Source organism: Nicotiana sylvestris, chromosome 1, assembly GCF_000393655.2.
Source record: "Nicotiana sylvestris chromosome 1, ASM39365v2, whole genome shotgun sequence".
Classification (NCBI taxonomy): domain Eukaryota; kingdom Viridiplantae; phylum Streptophyta; class Magnoliopsida; order Solanales; family Solanaceae; genus Nicotiana; species Nicotiana sylvestris.
Genome location: NC_091057.1, coordinates 86341336 through 86357724, shown reverse-complemented (window position 1 = coordinate 86357724; position 16389 = coordinate 86341336).

Here is a 16389-nt window from a genome sequence, read left to right as displayed (position 1 = left end):
AAAAACACTCAACTCAGGGATTGGAGCCCTAATGTCGGCTAAAGAAAATTGCTCAACTCAGGGATTGGAGCCCTAATCAGGGATTGGAGCCATAATGTCGGCTAAAAGAAAATCGCTCAACTCAGGGATTGGAGCCCTAATGTCGGCTAAAAGTAAAATCGCTCAACTCAGGGATTGGAGCCCTAATGGCGGCTAACAGGAAATTGCTCAACTCAGGGATTGGAGCCCTAATGTCGGCTAAAATAAAATCGCTCAACTCAGGGATTGGAGCCCTAATGTCGGCTAAAAGAAAATCGCTCAACTCAGTGATTGGAGCCCTAATGTCGGCTAACAGGAAATTGCTCAACTCAGTGATTGGAGACCTAATGTCGGCTAAAGAAAATCACTCAACTCAGGGATTAGAGCCCTAATGTCGGCTAAAAGAAAATCGCTCAACTCAGGGATTGGAGCCCTAATGTCGGCTAAAAGAAAAATCGCTCAACTTAGAGATGGAGCCCTAATGTCGGCTAAAAGAAAAATTGCTCAACTCAGGGATTGGAGTACTAATGTCGGCTAACAGGAAATTGCTCATCTCAGGGATTGGTGCCCTAATGTCGGCTAAAGGAAAATTCGCTCAAATCAGGGATTGGAGCCCTAATGTCAGCTAAAGGAAAATCGCTCAACTCAGGGATTGGAGCCCTAATGTCAGCTAAAAGAAAATCGCTCAACTCAGGGATTGGAGCCCTAATGTCGGCTAAAAGAAAAATCGCTTAACTAAGGGATTGGAGCCCTAATGTCGGCTAACAGGAAATTGCTCAACTCAGGGATTGAAGCCCTAATGTCGGCTAAAAGAAAATCGCTCAACTCAGGGATTGGAGCCCTAATGTCGGCTAAAAGAAATCGCTCAACTCAGGGATTAGAGCCCTAATGTCGGCTAACAGGAAATTGCTCAACTCAGGGATTGGAGCCCTAATGTCGGCTAAAGAAAATCACTCAACTCAGGGATTAGAGCCCTAATGTCGGCTAAAAGAAAATCGCTCAACTCAGGGATTGGAGCCCTAATGTCGGCTAAAAGAAAAATCGCTCAACTCAGATATTGGAGCCCTAATGTCGGCTAAAAGAAACATTGCTCAACTCAGGGATTGGAGCCCTAATGTCGGCTAACAGGAAATTGCTCAACTCAGGGATTGGTGCCATAATGTCGGCTAAAGGAAAATTGATCAACTCAGGGATTGGAGCCCTAATGTCGGCTAAAGAAAAATCGCTCAACTCAGGGATTGGAGTCCTAATGTCGGCTAAAAGAAAAAACTCTCAACTCAGGGATTGGAGCCCTAAGGTCGGCTAAAGAAAACTGCTCAACTCAGGGATTAGAGCCCTAATGTCGGCTAAAGAAAACTGTTCAACTCAGGGATTAGATCCCTAATGTCGGCTAAAAGGAAATCGCTCAACTTAGGGATTGGAGCCCTAATGTCGGCTAAAGGAAAATCGCTCAACTCAGGGATTGGAGCCCTAATGTCGGCTAAAGGAAAATTCGCTCAACTCAGGGATTGGAGCCCTAATGTCGGCTAAAAGAAAATTGCTCAACTCAGGGATTGGAGCCCTAATGTCGGTTAAAAGAAAAATCGCTCAACTCAGAGATTGAAGCCCTAATGTCGGCTAAAAGAGAATCGCTCAACTCAGGGATTGGAGCCCTAATGTCGGCAAAAAGAAAATCGCTCAACTCAGGGATTGGAGCCCTAATGTCGGCAAAAAGAAAATCGCTCAACTCAGGGATTGGAGCCCTAGTGTCGGCTAACAGGAAATTGCTCAACTCAGTGATTGGAGACATAATGTCGGCTAAAGAAAATCACTCAACTCAGGGATTAGAGCCCTAATGTCGGCTAAAAGAAAATCGCTCAACTCAGGGATTGGAGCCCTAATGTCGGCTAAAAGAAAAATCGCTCAACTCAGAGATTGGTGCCCATATGTCGGCTAAGAGAAAAATTGCTCAACTCAGGGATTGGAGCCCTAATGTCGGCTAACAGGAAATTGCTCAACTCAGGGATTGGTGCCCTAATGTCAGCTAAAGGAAAATTCGCTCAACTCAGGGATTGGAGCCCTAATGTCGACTAAAGGAAAATCGCTCAACTCAGGGATTGGAGCCCTAATGTTAGCCAAAGAAAACTCGCTCAACTCAGGGATTAGAGCCCTAATGTCGGCTAAAGGAAAATCGCTCAACTCAGGGATTGGAGCCCTAATGTCGGCTAAAAGAAAAACGCTAAACTCAGGGATTGGAGCCCTAATGTCGGCCAAAGAAAACTGCTCAACTTAGGGATTAGAGCCCTAATGTCGGCTAAAGAAAACTGCTCAACTCAAGGATTGGGGCCCTAATGTCGGCTAAAAGAAAATCGCTCAACTCAGGGATTGGAGCCCTAATGTCGGCTAAAGGAAAATCGCTCAACTCAGGGATTGGAGCCTTAATGTCAGCCAAAGAAACTCGCCCAACTCAGGGATTGGAGCCCTAATGTCGGCTAAAGGAAAATCGCTTAACTAGGGATTGGAGCGCTAATGTCGGCTAAAACAAAAATTGCTCAACTCAGAGATTGGAGCCCTAATGTCGGCTAACAGGAAATTGCTCAACTCAGGGATTGGAGCCCTAATGTCGGCTAAAGGAAAATTCGCTCAACTCAGGGATTGGAGCCCTAATGTCGGCTAAAGGAAAATCGCTCAACTCAGGGATTGGAGCCCTAATGTCAGCCAAAGAAAACTCGCTCAACTCAGGGATTGGAGCCCTAATGTCGGCTAAAAGAAAAACGCTCAACTCAGGGATTGGAGCCCTAATGTCGGCTAAAGAAAACTGCTCAACTCAAGGATTAGAGCCCTAATGTCGGCTAAAGGAAAATTCGCTCAACTCAGGGATTGGAGCCCTATTGTCGGCTAAAAGAAAATCGCTCAACTCAGGGATTGGAGTCCTAATGTCGGCTAAAAGAAAAATCGCTCAACTCAGGGATTGGAGCCTTAATGTAGGCTAAAAGAGAATCGCTCAACTCAGGGATTGGAGCCCTAATGTCGGCTAAAAGAAAAATCGCTCAACTCAGGGATTGGATCCCTAATGTCGGCTAACAGGAATTTGCTCAACTCAGGGATTGGAGCCCTAATGTCGGCTAAAGGAAAATTCGCTCAACTCAGGGATTGGAGCCCTAATGTCGGCTAAAAGAAAATCGCTCAACTCAGGGATTGGAGTCATAATGTCAGCTAAAAGAAAAATCGCTCAACTCAGGGATTGGAGCCCTAATGTCAGCTAAAAAGAGAATCGCTCAACTCAGGGATTAGAGCCCTAATGTCGGCTAAAAGAAAAATCGCTCAACTAAGGGATTGGAGCCCTAATGTCGGCTAACAGGAATTTGCTCAACTCAGGGATTGGAGCCCTAAAGTCAGCTAAAAGAAAATCGCTCAACTCAGGGATTGAAGCCCTAATGTTGGCTAAAAGAAAATCGCTCAACTCAGGGATTGTAGCCCTAATGTCAGCTAACAGGAAATTGCTCAACTCAGAGATTGGAGCCCTAATGTCGGCTAAAAGAAAATCGCACAACTCAGGGATTGTATCCCTAATGTCGGCTAAAGAAAGTCGCTCAACTCAGGGATTGAAGCCCTAATGTCGGCTAAACGAAAAAATGCTCAACTCAGGGATTGGAGTCCTAATGTCGGCTAAAAACAACTGCTCAACTCAGGGATTGGAGCCCTAATGTCGGCTAAAGTAAACTGCTCAACTCAGGGATTGGAGCCCTAATGTCGGCTAAAAGAAAATCGCTCAACTCAGGGATTGGAGCCCTAATGTCGGCTAAAGGAAAATCGCTCAACTCAGGGATTGGATCCCTAATGTTGGCTAAAGGAAAATTTGCTCAACTCAGGGATTGGAGCCCTAATGTCGGCTAAAAGAAAATCGCTCAACTCAGGGATTGCAGCCCTAATGTCGGCTAAAAGAAAAATCGCTCAACTCAGGGATTGGAGCCCTAATGTCGGCTAAAAGAAAATCGCTCAACTCAGGGATTGGAGCCCTAATGTCGGCTAAAAGAAAATCGCTCAACTCAGGGATTGGAGCCCTAATGTCGGCTAAAAGAAAAATCGCTCAACTCAGGAATTGTAGCCCTAATGTCGGCTAACAGGAAATTGCTCAACTCAGGGATCGGAGCCCTAATGTTGGCTAAAAGAAAATCGCTCAACTCAGGGATTGGAGCCCTAATGTCGGCTAAAAGAAAATCGCTCAACTCAGGGATTGGAGCCCTAATGTCGGCTAACAGGAAATTGCTCAACTCAGGGATTGGAGCCCTAATGTCGGCTAAAAGAAAATTGCTTAACTCAGGGATTGGAGCCCTAATGTCGGCTAATGAAAATCGCTCAACTCAGGGATTGGAGCCCTAATGTCGGCTAAAAGAAAATCGCTCAACTCAGGGATTGGAGCCCTAATGTCGGCTAAAAGAAAAATCGCTCAACTTAGAGATTGGAGCCCTAATGTCGGCTAAAAGAAAAATTGTTCAACTCAGGGATTGGAGACCTAATGTCGGCTAACAGGAAATTGCTCAACTCAGGGATTGGAGCCCTAATGTCGGCTAAAGGAAAATTCGCTCAACTCAGGGATAGGAGCCCTAATGTCCGCTAAAGGAAAATCGCTCAACTCAGGGATTGGAGCCCTAATGTCTGCTAAAGAAAACTCGCTCAACTCAGGGATTGGAGCCCTAATGTCGGCTAAAGGAAAATCGCTCAACTCAGGGATTGGAGCCCTAATGTTGGCTAAAGAAAACTGTTCAACTCAGGGATTGGAGCCCTAATGTCAGCTAAAGGAAAATTGCTCAACTCAGGGATTGGAGCCCTAATGTTGGCTAAAAGAAAATCGCTCAACTCAGGGATTGGAGCCCTAATGTCGGCTAAAAGAAAATCGCTCAACTCAGGGATTGGAGCCCTAATGTCGGCTAAAAGAAAATCGCTCAACTCAGGGATTGGAGCCCTAATGTTGGCTAAAAGGAAATCGCTCAACTCAAGGATTGGAGCCCTAATGTCGGCTAAAGAAAATTGCTCAACTCAGGGATTGGAGCCCTAATGTCGGCTAAAAGAAGAATCGCCCAACTCAAGGATTGGAGCCCTAATGTCGGCTAAAAGAAGAATCGCTCAACTCAGGGATTGGAGCCCTAATGTCCGCTAACAGAAAATTGCTCAACTCGGGGATTGGAGCCCTATTGTTGGCAACAGGTGAAAGATTGATTTTGGGGCTTCTAAACTAAACCCTCTTTTTTTTTGAATTTTCTTTTTACTTCTCTTTTCGTTTTTTTTTGTTTATTCTTTCTGTTTTTTTTTTATTATTATTTTGTTGTTTTTCATTTTTTGTTTAGCAAAAATGTAGGAGAGAATTTGGGGAAACTTCCCTTTTGGGTTGATTCCTTGTTGCAAAGCTGTTTCTTGCACTCGCGCATTTCTTTTCCTTTTGTGTGGCACCTGCTTCTTACAACGGTTGCTTTGGATTGCACATGTTTCAATTTTCCAAACAAAGAACAATTGTCAGTTTGAAAACGGTGGTTGGTTCGGTGGCCTTGATCGTTCAAATTGCTTGGTCCCGGCCTCATTTCTGTTGAGAAACTCCGCCATTGATTGGATTCACAGGTGACCCCCTTTCAAACTGATCAGACTCGTATTTCTGGATTTTGTGATGATTTGCCCGTGTAAGACTTTGGTTCTTCCATCCCATTCCGCTTGGGGATTTTTAACTAAGGCATACTCAGTGGGGATTCTTATTGTAGCAGACTCGTTGGGGATTTTTTTTTTTGTGTGTCTTTACTTTGAAGGCAATCAACATCATGATCAGTCGGGATTGGACTGACGCACCACTGAAGCGGGGTATTTTCTTCACTTCTTGCTAAACGGAGCTCTGTGAAACCGGTCCTGCCACCTTTTCTTTCCGACACATTTTGGAATTTAGGGTTAAAATGAAAGGGATTTAAGGAAAGGTAAACAAAGAGCGGAGAAACGAATTTAAAAGAGAAGCGTCCCTTTCGGGACAAGAAAGATTTATCTGAGGCACATGCTGACTTTAAATTGACATGACATGCCTTTTGGACTGGATGCCCGACCCTCATGAACTTCCATTTCCTCATGAACCAAAACGGATCTATGTTTCCAAACCAGGGAACCTTGCCAGAACTTTCTGAGGTGGAATCATCTTTTCGACCGACAACGCCCTTTGCGGGTTTTCGCTAGTCGGCCTCTCTCATTTCTTTTCTCACTGTCGCCTGATAGCACTCTTTGCGAGTTTTTACTAAACAAGCTCTCTCATTTTCGATTTCTCTACTCCCGTCGCCTCATGGTGCCCGAAGGTTTTCACCGTCAAGACTCTTTCATTTTATTTCTCTCAATTTTAGAATGCATCGGCTTCCAACCATGATATTTCTTGGTTTCCCCCGCTTTTGGCAATTGATCCGAATGACTTGTACTTGGTTTTTGGTAAAAAGAATTGTGGATGAAATTACAACTTCGGAACCATTTGGTGGGCCCGTGGTCGAAACATTATAACATTTGCCCCAGTTTTAACTTCAGGGGAAAATTGGATTTTTATTTTTGGTGTGACTGAACCCCAGATAGAGGCTGCCTACGTATCCTTTCGGAATCAAGTCAGACGTAGTTCAGGCAAATCATTTGTTTTGTTTTTTTTTTGTTTTTTTTTCCGGGGCATCAGGGAATTTTTTATCCTCAAACCTAACTGCAGTGGCTAATCGCGTGGGGCTTAACCTTTCCAACTTTTCTTTTCTGTCTTCTTTCTTCCAACTTCAATTTTAGAGCATTTGGGGGTACCTTGGTTTCTTCAACTTCGCTGAGGCGATTAGCCATGTGAAACTCAACCCTTTCAACTTCAATTGCCTTTATAGGCGCTTTAATTTGATTTTCTCCTTCCAAGAGTTTTGATTCCTGAGCATCGGCCGCCATGGCCAGTCGAGGTCGACTTGATGCACCTGCTGAGGCTGGGTGCCTTTTGCACATTAGCGTGTATCAAACGAAAGCCCTGTAAATCAGTCTTGTCATCCTTTCTTTGTCTTGGTTTTGGAACAGTGTTAGACCAAAAGGATTCAAAGAGAAACAAATAATTGAATGGAGAATGAGTTTGAAACTAGAAGTATCCCTTTCGGAGAAAGGAGAGAAGGACTTATCTGGAGTACATGCGGACTTCAATGAACATGACATGCCTTTTGGACTGGATGCCTGATTTGTGTAAACCGTCCGACTCTCAAAAATTCATCACAACTTTGCCTTGAATACCGAGGAACCTTGCCAGGACTCTGTTGATGTCGATGGCTGTGAGGATCTTATTTTCGATCATGGGCGCCCTTTGTGGGTTTTCCCGAGCTGGCATTTTTCATTTCATTTCTTACTATCTCCTTATAGTGCCCGTGTGGGTTTTCACTAACAATACTCTTTCGTTTTCATTTTTCTTTACTTACCGTCACCTTACGATGCCTGTGTGGGTTTTCACCAATAAGACTCTCTCATTTTATTTCTCTTATTTTGCTTGCGAGATCTAAGTAACTACATTCTCTGATCCTTGAACATTCTTACCGATTGATCGGAAGGACTTGAACAGGATTTGGGGTAAAACGAGCTTGGATGGAATTACAACTTTAGAACCTTTCTGGCGAACTGTCGCCGAACCACTATAACTTTTGCCCCAGTTTCACTTTTGGGGGGATCTTGGATTTTATTTTGGTGTGACTGAACCCCAAGGAGAGGTTGCCTACGTATCCTTTCGGAATCAAGTCAAACGTAGTTCAGGAAAATATTTTGTTTTTGATTTTCTTTTGTTTTTCTGATTTGCTTTATTTTTCACTTTCTTCTTCCCTTCCGTTTCCTTTTTTCATTTTCATTGTCTTTTCTTCCTTTTTTTTTATATATATATTTTCTTATTTTTCCAATTCTTTCTTCTTCTTTTTTTTCTTCATTTTTCTTTTTCATTTCAATTTCTTTTTTTTCATTTTAGTTTTCAATAATACTTTCAGGTTCCAAAGAGGGTAATCAAAGAAGAGTAACCAGCTCAAATGGGTTTGCAAAGGGTTGATAGTGTTTGGGTAGCGAGAATGAAAGCCTTCGTCATCTCAACCGGAAAATATTAGAACTATATGTAGGATCCAACATAGTACCTTTTGACTGCATTTGCATTGACAGTTATTTCAAGGGCATTTCCTTCGATGTGTCCCAAGTACAACGCACTCTTTAGGCAGTACTCTTATTGTAATGCATGTACCTTTCCAATCTGGACCCAATTTTCTTTCAGCTTTTTCAACTCTTTGTTTTATTTTCTTAAGCGTATCTTCATTGCGATCTAATCCTTGATTCATTATTTCGAGGTCTGACAGCTTTCAGGATCCGGGCATGAAGTCCGCAAGCATGTCGTGTTATTGAAATCTGCATTTAAGAGAATTGAAAAGAGAATAAGAAGGAAAAATGACAAGATTAAGAGAAGAGACATTCCTAGACAGTGAAATATTAATTTCATTTTTTTTCTTGATTTTGATTGAATTTTTTTTTGAATTTTTTTTTTGAAGATAGAAGGGTTTATACAAGAAAGTAAGACAATAAAGTAAAACATCTGGATCACACCCTGAGATAATCTGGATGCAGAAAGGATAGCAAGACTGGCTACCGAGACTCCCGTCTGATGGGGAACTTTCATGTTTGGCAACCATTTTATGGCTTTTCTTCTATCTCGGCAATGGTTGTAATGGACTTCAGTGCCGGATCAAATTCCTCATCTTCACAAATCATTCCGACTATTGGCATGTTGTTGTGGGTGGGCAACAGATTGTTCATCACATCAGGAGCTTCTTCATCCCGAAAAACGATTCTTTCAGCTTCAATCGAATCTTCAACTGCCCTTTTGAGGGTCCAACAGTCCTTTGTACTGTGCCTCACTGCTCCAGAGTGGTATTCACATATAGTGTCAGCTCAGTGCGGTGGGGACTCGGGGTTCAGCCGAATTTGGTCCACTGGCTACAATAGATCTAGCCTAACCAGCTTTTGGAACAAGCTTGAATACGATTCACCAATAGGGGGGAACTGATTCTTTCTGAAAGGCTCTCTTGGACGAGGATTGTGCCGGGGAACATCTGATTGAGGATTATATGGAGCTTGGTAAGGATGGACATTTCTGGGAAGTGGAGCTCAGTTTTGTGGATAATATTGGTGGCTGTGTGTAAGGTTGTGCATTCATCAACGCATACCAACAAAACCAATCACCTGAACAGAACCTGACTAATTTACTCACACACACAACCTTGTTAGCTTTGAGGCATTTAACATATAGGAAATCGCACGTTGGGATGCAATGCACCTAAACAGTTAAACGCTTCTACCATGTGTTTGAACGGGTTGCATGTTTCACCCCAGCCTTAACTAGCTCTTTTCACTATGTACCTATTTTCTTTTATTCCTGCCTCTCTTTAACCACTCTTGATCCTTTTTTTCTTTTTTTTTTTAATTTTTCTCTCTTTTTCCCATTTTTACTCAATTATTTTATGGCTATGATCGAATCCGATGGGGATTGTCTGCGTATCATGACCCCGCATGAATCAGATCTTGCATAGTTCGGGAGGATCGAGAATGGAGTAAATAAACTAATTCTCTTTTTTTTGTTTTTTTTTTTTGGAATTTTTGAATGCTTTAAAAGAAGAAAGGAAATATTTTTTTATTTTTTTTTATTTTGATTTTGATTTTTGTTTTGCTTTTGAAATAAAGACTTTTTAAACCTCATTTGCTTTTGAATTAAACTTTGGGAATTTGAAAAGTAAAAAGAAAATATTTTTGTTTGAATTTTCATTTGTTTTACCTTTTCTAAGGAAGAAAGGAAATATTTTTGGATTTTGGATGTTGCCTCTTAATTTTCGAAAGAGGGACCTTTTTTTTTTAAGAAAAATATTTTGAATTTCTGAGTTTTTTATTTATTTACAAAACTTCTAAAGAAAAACAAAAAAAATTTCTGGACTTCAAAAATAAAAAAAAAATATTTGTTTTAAAAGAAAGACTTTTAAACAAGGAAAAAAGAATCTTTTTTTTTCTTTTTTTTTTTTGAATTTTGGGGAAAAACTTCTTAAAAACGTAGAAAAATATTTTTGTTTTATCTTTTTTTTTTTTGGATTTTGATTTGACATGTGAATTTTTGAAAGAAGGATTTTTAAGAAAATATTTCGGATTTCTGAGTTTCTCTTCTTCCCCCTTTTTTTCCTTTTTAATTTACGAAAGTACTTTTAAAGAAAAGTAAAAATATTTTTGGACTTTTATTTCTAAAATTTTTTTATGGATATTTATAAAAGAAGTATTTCTAAAGAAGAAAAGAATATTTTTCGATTTTTGTTTCTATTTTTTTTTTTTTGCGAGAAAAATACTTCAAAATGAAGGAAACCCGTATTTTGGACCTTGATTTTTTATTATTTCATTTTCCGTATGAAAAACTTCAGAAAGAAAGGAACTACCCCTTTTTTGGGTTTTAAAAACTTCATTTTTTTAAGGAAAGATTTATAAAGAAAAATATTTTTGGATTTTTGAAAATTGGGGCCGGAACCGATGAGGTTTGCCTACGTATCTCACATCCGGTGAGAATCAAACTCGCGTAGTTCAGTCCATCAGGAATAGAGGAAATAAACTAACCCTTTTTTTCGAATAAAATACTTACCAAGAAAAGGAGAAAATATTTTTGGATTTCGATTTTATTTATTTTTTTGAAAAGAAACGACGACTAAAGAAATATTTTGAATTTTAACTTCTTTTCACCTTTTTTCTTGAAATTTTGAAAATAATCTTCTAAGGAAATATTTGGACTATTAATCTGAATTTATGAAAGAGATACCACAAAAGAAAAAATATTTTTGAATTTTGAATTTTGAATTTTTTTTAATTTTAAACAACTATTTTTGGATTTTGAGAGCGATTAAAAGGAAATATTTTTTTTGTATTATATATATTTATTTTTTATATTTTTTTTGATAAATCAAACTAAAAGACAAATTTTGTTTCAAAAAAAAATATTCGGCGGGGTTTTGACACTACTTGGACATTGGTTTTATTTTTTTCTAAAAATAAGTAGTTATCTCCCTACACTGCTATTTTCTTTTCCTCTTTTCAAAAACCGGTCAGCATGCAGATCTGAAGCAAATAAATGCGCAAAACAAACGGGATGCAGCAAGATGGTCTTTTCATTTCGGGTTGCTTGTCCTAGACGGACCCAACCCCTGTGTTGAGTCCCATATGTCAAATGCAACATGATGCAAATAAGCATTCCTACTAGGGATCCGGCATGAGGTTTTGTTATACTAGGTTCATCCTGGGTATATGTTCTAGACTGTGTACCCGAGCGGACAACTCGAGTCGAGGAGGGGGCTACGTACCGGGGACCCGCGAGATCGTCCGGCTTTGTAACTTGTCCGGCCTCTTTCTTATTTCAGGGTATGACACTAATAGAATAGGGAGTCTTGACCAGCAAGCTCCTCCACGGAGGTAAGAAGAGAAGGGTTTCAGCACAGTTTATATACAGTTCAGATAATATCAAAGCGGTAAAAGACAACATTTAGCACGTTATGCCCAAACATGTAATAAAAATCAGATAATAAAGCCAAATATAACAATTATTCTAAGCTCGAATTCTAAACCCTGAACCAAAGATTTTGGGTTGTATTCCCCAGCGGAGTCGCCAGAGCTGTCACACCTCCTTTTTGCGCGCCCGCCCCGAAGGGTAAGTGCGCGAGGGAGTTTTTCTAATTTAAGTGACAATATTTGAAATGGGATTATTTATTTAATTCAGAGTCGCCACTTGGGAAAGGTTTGGCTTTTGGTGTCCCAAGTCACCGGTTTTATCTTGAATCCCAAATCGAGGAAATTGTTAACTTTCCAAATGAAGTCTGCGAACCAGAAATTCTAAGTAAAGAATTCTGTTGACCCGAGGGAAGGTGTTAGGCACCCCCAAATCCCGTGGTTCTAGCACGGTCGCTTAAATTGTTATAATGGCTAAATATCTGATTTTTAATACATGATATAGATTGTGTGCTTTTATTAGGTTTAAACCGCTTTATCGTTATTATTTATCTTTTATGGAATTGCAACGTCGTAAAATGCATTTCGAACCACGTCACAATCAATGCGTCCGTGGTTGTTAATACATTCCAACTCCGTTGAGATTTGGATTTGGGTCACATAAATGCGCACCCGAATTTAAGAAGGTAATTTAATTAAATCGCGCCTAAAGAGTCTAACGCGTTATTATCTTTGGGGAAGGCAGTGAAGTTCACTAAACAATCCATCCCAAGAAATCTAAATATTTATTACGACCAATTATTGAGGGCCCCGCAATTTGCATTTGTATTTGGCGAGGCTCGTCTCATTCTTTTTGAAAGGATAAACCTACAGTGACTACATTTTCTATTATGTTTGTCTCTAAAAATGAAAGAAGAAAATATACGCTAATTAAATTACATGCTTGGCCAGCTCCGGCCTCTTATTAATTATTAGATTACAAAAGATGTTAATGGAAAACTGCACTCGAATTTGTAAGGCGGGGAATTACTTCGTACCTTATTCCATGAGCGGACCGCTAAAAATATGCATGCAAGATTGACAAAAATGCTAAGCTCACGCTAATCGTTCTTCAAGTTGAACTTAAACTAACATATTTTTTTTGAGATTACTGGAATCAATTACTAGAGGATATCATTAACGAGATTCAAACATTGTCCTATAAACTGCCTAATGAAAACCGATTTGATAGAGTTAGCTCAAATGATTTAAAAACTATATTACATTTGGAAAAATTAGAAGCAGTCTGCCTTATGTGTGTAAAATATGACTAGAGATGAAATTTGGCTATCGATATACTAACTACTTGTGCATTCCACAAATTATATAGCTATATCATACAGACAACTAAACAACTACAGGTCCAGTATTAAACAACTAAGTTTCAATTAAATACAACTATCTAATGCATTTTTCATTGAGTTATAAACCAAAAAAAACTGCACAAATCCACTAAAATTTTATAAAACTACAAATACAACACCAAATGATTAAAGTCCTTCGTATCTTTCATTCATGCTCAACTTTACTGTTACATCAGTGTGGAATTCTAGTGTGTACCTGGATATTGGACACAAGAAGAGAGAAGGGGTCAGCAAGAACAGTAGTAGCATACACACAACAACAATAGGTTCGGCAACACAGCACAACCAGTAATGACAGCAGCAGAAATTTCAGGAGCAAATTAAAACCAAGAGGAGAAGCCAGTAGCTTAATAGAACAGTGCTTGAAAATCAACAGACAACCCAGGCTGCTAAGTGAATCCCAGCAGTACAAAAAGATCACAGGCAAAGGCAATAAAATAGTAGTTTCTGATTTTTGAACATTCGAGCAGAAAACAAACTGAAGCTCTTTGTTGTGAAACCTAGCCTTAGAATACTAAAATTCTGGAAAATTCTCTCAACTACTTAGCCTATGTTTTGCTTTTAAGGCTCTTGGAATCTTTTTCAAATTCCAGACCTTTTTGTTCTCCAATCCCTTTTGGTTCTAACTATGCTCTTTCTTTCTTCTATCCTGGTTTCTTTTCCCCCAGTCCCTTTCCTTTTTCTATTTTTTTTTCTTCTTCTTGGGTTCCTCCCTCTCTTCTTCTGAAACCCCTTCCCCCTTTATAGCCATACACAGACCTTCCCCCTCCAGCTCTTAGAGCAACTAGTCCAATAAAAATACTGAATCCCTCCCATGTGACCCTTCTGTTTTTCCACTCAAAAACTCAAAAGAAAAATATTCCCCATGAGATTCCCCCTGACAGCCCTCTTTTCATTATTACAATGGTTTATCCTTTATTAAATTAAGCAAGTATGGGCAGCATGAGTATGTCCTGACAGCACATGCTGTCCATTTTACTTTAATTCATTAAAAACTACAATGCACATGATGTCCCAGATCTAAAATGAGTAAACATGCCAGCAATTTTATATCAATTCAAACTAAACTCTGGAATCTATATTAAACTGCAGCTATAAACAATCCTTAAATGATTTTGATTCAACTAACAAACTACAAATAGTTATAATCAATTCTCAGCTGATTCAAACAATGCCTCAGTAAATAAAATTAACAGCATGGGTCAGATTACTACCATTCCAAACTGAAACTAATCGACGACATATATCGAATCGACTACGCGAATTACAACACATACAATCAGTAGCAAATGATCAGAATCAAACAGTATTAACAGGTGGTTCAAATTGTACTGTCAAAAATAAAGAATTGCCCTGGAACTAATTAATCGGTCAAACTCAATCCAATCTATTATATAGTTTGTACATATACACTCATCAATGAACAGAGAAAAATTCGACCAAATAACAGGTCCGGGCGAGGTGGACAGAATAGTCGACACAAAATGAAAACAACTCAAACTGACATTTAAACACGTAAATAGACATCAAACAGACAACAACATGGGACTGACAAGGAAGAGAAATTACCTTAAGAAATTGAAGGTTAGACGAACCCGTCTTGGACTCTGAATCGGACCTCTTTTGGGGTTGAACGGACTTTAATCGAAGTGTTCTCAACTGAGAACACCTCGATTAAGGTCTATTAAAACCCCAACCCTTCGTTTAGTTGGACAAAACCCCAGGTTCTGGATTTCTAGGATTCTTGGGGGTTGATTTGGGGTCCGAGCTTTTCTGGTTAGATTCGAACCAAACCAAGCTTAGTTTGGTCACTAGGGAGGTCAGGGGAGTAACTGGTATGGATTTGGGGTGGTTTGGCATAGGTTGGGGTTTGGCTCGAATCTTCAAATGAAGCTTCGAGACGATGGGGGAAGATTTGAGACCAACGGTTTGCAGATCCGTGTCCAGGGGGTCGAGGTGCACTAGGGGTGTTAATCTGGTCGAGGTGCACTAGGGGTGTTAATCTGGTGGTCACCGACATTGTTGCCGCCGAGTTTATGGTGAGGGAACGGAGAGGCGGCGCTTAGGGTTCTGAGGGGTGTTTGGTTCAAAGATGGGAGGGGAAGTGTGTTTGGGAATGAACGGGTAAGAGGGGTTTGGGGTTTTTGGGTATATGGAACGTGGCAATTAACTTGAGCTGTTAGATAAAATGATCTCAACGGCTTGGATTGATTGGTGAGGGACAAGACGGGGTCGTTTGGTGTAGAAACGGGGTCATTTGGTTTTAATGAGGGGCTGGGTCGACCCGGGTAAGTAGGTCGGGCATCTGGGGAAGCCTGGAGCCGTTGGATTGGATGGGATGAACGGCTCCGATTGGTCATGCGTAAACGGCGTCGTTTCTGGTGTCTGAGAGATGGACTGGGTCAGTGTGTTTTGGGCCTGATTTTTTTTTGGGTTTAAAACGAGCCCAAGTCTGAATCTTTCCTTCAATTTTGCACTCTTTTCTTTTTCCTTCTTTAATTTCTAATTTAAAAAGTCCGAATTTACAAAAATCCCAAAACAAATTATAAAATTAAGATTATATCACACAGACATTAATTGATTTTTAGTAATAATTAACACGCAATATCATATATTAATTAAACAAAATCAACCATTAAACGCTAATAATGACAAAATTACCAAAATAATATTTTTTGTGATTTCATTCATTTAAAACCCAATATGATTTAATTAATTCCTAATGGTAGAATAAGATCCTAGATTTACACGCAACACACATTTTTTGTATTTTTAATTAATAAAATAAACAATCAAAGACAAAACTACAAATAGCTATCAAAATGCCACGCAAATTCACAAAATTATACACAAAGATAATTTATTATTTTTTTTTTCGATTTCTTTTGGAGTAATTGTCGTGTAAACAAAAATCACGTGCTCACACAAGTAGGATCCAATCACCATAGGAAGAAAAAGCCCTAGCTTTTCCCACTTGTTTTTTGCAGATGATCTAACACTAATGGCTAAGACAAATGGAAAATCATGCTATGCCATTAAAACAGGTCTAGAATGATTTTATTCATTGTCTGGTCAAACCATAAACCACTCCAAGTCTAAAATTCTATTCTCCCAAAACTGTAACCCTACCATCACAAAAAGTATAATCAATACATTAGGTATTAAGAGAAGTGACAACTTTGGTACTTACTTAGGTTTTCCAATTCTGAATAAAAATCCAAAACCGACTGATTACCAATTTATAATTGATAAAATGAGTGCAAGACTTGCCTCTTGGAAAATGAGATTCATTAATATAGCCGGGAGAACCACCCTGGCTCAATCATGCATCAACTCTATACCTAACTATTACATGCAATATACTCTACTCCCAAAAAAGACCATTAAAAAGATTAATAAAATTCAGAGGGACTTTATTTGGGGTACCAAATGAGAATAGGAAAAAGCTTCACTTAGTAAATTGGACAAA